Raw genomic sequence first — 3,518 nt, 5'->3', positions numbered from 1 at the left:
ATGGTTAATGGAAATGGGGTTTTGAATATATTTTTTATAAAGTAGTGGAAGGATTCCTGTATTGGAACCGGGAATCCAAATATTTTCCCCCCTTTGATGAACCAAAATGGATAATGAATTTTATGAGCATTGTGGCAAAATTGGATAAACCATGAGTGCTCATAATTTTGATACCAAATGACATTGAACCATGTCATCTGATAGTCTCTGTATGAGTAGGAGTGAGGAACAAACGGTTTTAAAAAAGTCTTTTCCATGTATGGATCTTGATTCCAGTAAGTCGGATTCATGACTTTGAAATTTTTTAACTTTGAGTACGCGATTTTTGAAGGATCATCGCGACTCGGAATATGAGTAATTTCCATAGATTTTGTGTCGACTAAAATGAATTCATAAAACCGTCTGGTCTTATGAAGATCTTCCGGGATATAGAAGAATCCCGATGGATAGGCTTTCTTGACGACCTCGCTGATTTTTGGGTCGTCGTGTTCTGGTTCTACCAGGGCTTCTGGTATAGACACAGATTTTTGAAAATAGGTCCTGATTTGTAACGTTTAAAAAAAAAAAAAAAAACGCCCGAGGGGCAAAATGGACATTTTACCCCTCAGCCCATTATAGGGGTCTTGAGCGTCCTCCTCAGAGTTCTTGCAAAAGAAAGAAGAGTGAGAGAGAAGGATTGAGAGAAAGTTTGAGAGAGAAAACTGATTTGCCAGAGTTTTAATCGGGGAGTCGCTGACAGAATCCATTCCCTACTAAGACCTACACTCTAGAGCCCTTCTTGGAGTGAAGTAAGAACTCGTGTTGAGATTTTCTCCTCTTTCGTCAAGATCAGAGAGAAAACCCGCAAGGTAAGATTTCAAACTATACCTCCAAGATCTGAGATCTTTGTTTAGGAGTAGAGTGTTTAAGTCTTCTACCTCCATCCAGGGAAAATCCGCCGCTGATTTTGGTGAGGAAATCGGACGAAACGCCGGGATCTGAGAACCTTTCCAAGAACGGTAAGGATGTTACCGGACTCTTTTCGACGCTCATAACTCACCGTATGACTAAGCAAAAATTAAGAAAGAAATACTAGCACGTAGGTTGATAGATGATCTAAAACGTTGTTGAAGAAACCATTTCCGTTTGGATGAAGAATCGAAAGATAGAAAATGGAGAGTACCTCTGAAAACTAATCGGAAAACTTTGATTTTCTGCTAGGAGGAGGGAGAAGCCGCCAGCGTACCACGTGGCAACCAGCTAGAGGGCCGCGTGCGCCAATCGCCTTCGGACACGCGTCGAGTGCCGCCTGGGAAAACACGGCTCCAACTCTCCTACGACACGCGTCCCTGGCTTTGCAACCTGACTCGTGCTCCTCGGCTTACCCGATACCCGCGCGGCGAACCAAACCGAACCGACGACCCGCGGCCCACCCGAGCCACTGCGTCCAAACCAAGCTTGCGACCCGCGACTGCAGGAAACTTTGGGCGTGTGACACTCGCGTGTGGAACCCGCGAGTGGTTGCTCCCCTGCGCGTGGCTGGCGCGTGTAAGCTTATTTTTTGCTCGTTCAACTTCTGTTTTCCTATTTTTTTCCCTGATTCCAATCCTAAACCCATTTTATATGAAATAGAACCTAATTGAGGAAAAATCACCATCTTTCAATACGCCAAGTGTGTAGAAACGCTGCGTAAGGGCACGCGCCATGCAGGTAAGTCACCACACGGAATTTTAGGAAGTAATACTTGTAGGAACCGCTTGGAATGCATGCATGCTAGTTTGAATATCTTAGGTTGTAGCTTTCCGTTAATGATCGTAGGTTATAGAATATTGAAAGTTAGATGTATGTTGTGATTTGTTATGAGAGTTACTTGGATACTGCTGATATGTTTTCTTAGTTCCCGTTTATTATGCATATGTATATTTTCGTGCTGAATGTAGGATGGGAAGTTGCGAACTCTGTGCTCCGGGAGTTGATGGATGTTATCACCCCGTTGAGCTTGTATGATTACTTTGCATGAAATGTGTTTGAGGATTTTGGATAATAGTTATGTACGTACTCAGTTAATTTTCATGACTCGCGATTATGATTAAGTCTAGGGATTCTTGGTTAGTGTAACTAGGTACTAAGGTACTAGATCTAATCCTTTCCCTAGTAGAGCAACAGACCACCACGGCGTATGAAGCCCACTAGGGTACCCTTAGGCTACTGGTGTGTGATTGGTGTCATAGCTTCGTGGGGGAAAAGGGGGTTCCTGATCAGAATCCGACTATTCTTAGCCATTTTAGCATGGGAAACGTGTGCCCACGTCGTATAGACCATTTAGCTGGATGGGTTAAGGGGGGTAGCTCTCCCCGACCAGGGGGACTGTCATGGGCCTAGGGGGTTGCAGCTCACTTCCTAGGTAAGTTACCAGATAGTCTCAGAGCCATGCCGAGGTAGCTACTCGTAGGACACCAGTCATTACACAGGTTAGCATAAGGGAGTTCTTAAAAATCTTTAAATGAAAGGACAAAGAACCAAGTTGTCGGGAGGGGCAAGTCCCAAGGTCCTAAGACGAAAACCAGATGTCCTAGAGCTATTGTAGAGTCCGTGGGGGGTTGTTAAGATTAGGATGCGATAAGAGCCTATAAGTAGGTGGCTTACTGAGTATAATTCTTTTATACTCATTCTAGTTATACCTTTTTTTTTTCAGGTACGTGAGGCGTCGAGTCAAGAGAGGGCGCGTTGATCGATGTGGGTTGTCACAGAGGAGGCGTGACCCGGGGCGTCAGTCTAGTCTTACTAAATAGAACACTTTGCCTTTCATGTTTTTCTTCTTTTCTTGTTTTTACCTAGGCACATATGTTCTTTTAGTAAAGAAACGTTTTTCTTACTAAATAAATGAAATTCTTTTGAAATAAATGATTTTTATTAAATTTCTTGTTTATACATTACATGTCATATTCCTTGTTAGTCACGGCTTGAAGATTATGTATTTTGGGTTGTGACATGATTTCAGGAACTGGAGAAAATCGAATGGGAACAACCGCGTCCGAGTAGGTTGAGGGGACAGAAGGTCCCTTTGAAGTGGAAGAGACAGTAGGTCTCGATGAAGTAGCGGCAGATGGCCGTGTTGAAGAGGTAGAAGGTCTCGTCGGAGTGATAACCCCCGCCTTTTTTTTAGAAAGCTTTGCTCTAGACCTGGTCACCAATGTGAAACTAGCATCCATTGCGTAGCTATCGGACGTCATTGGAGTAGGTGTGTTTGAAGAAGCAATGGGCTTCTTCCCTTTTTCTGTTGCTTTCTTACCGGTCATCACTGGAGAATGAGGTTGGCTAGGGAGAGTTTTTCTTCGAGAGTAAGAACTCTCTTGAGAGGTAATCTGCCAAGGGGTTTTCGACCCCTTTTATAGGCAAAATTTGGAAGTCGAAGCAAGATTAAATGGCTTGCCATCTACCAAAACTTTGTTTAGACACAAGATTCTTGACATTTTTTCTAAAACAAATTTAGATGCCCTTGATTCTATTTTGATAACAAAGCTTTTGTTAATTAAATC

General features: G+C 43.1%; 1 long non-coding RNA gene across 1 annotated transcript; it reads left to right on the top strand.

Annotated features, from left to right (window-relative positions):
• The first annotated feature begins 565 nt into the window (after positions 1-565).
• LOC111784616 lies at positions 566-2,792 on the top strand. The gene is made up of 3 exons (XR_002813565.1): positions 566-848; positions 928-998; positions 2,675-2,792. It is a non-coding gene; the product is annotated as an uncharacterized LOC111784616 (long non-coding RNA).
• Positions 2,793-3,518: the final 726 nt, after the last annotated feature.

The sequence above is a fragment of the Cucurbita pepo genome, unplaced genomic scaffold (assembly GCF_002806865.2).
Source record: "Cucurbita pepo subsp. pepo cultivar mu-cu-16 unplaced genomic scaffold, ASM280686v2 Cp4.1_scaffold000243, whole genome shotgun sequence".
Classification (NCBI taxonomy): domain Eukaryota; kingdom Viridiplantae; phylum Streptophyta; class Magnoliopsida; order Cucurbitales; family Cucurbitaceae; genus Cucurbita; species Cucurbita pepo.
This window is presented reverse-complemented; position numbering and strand designations above follow the sequence as displayed.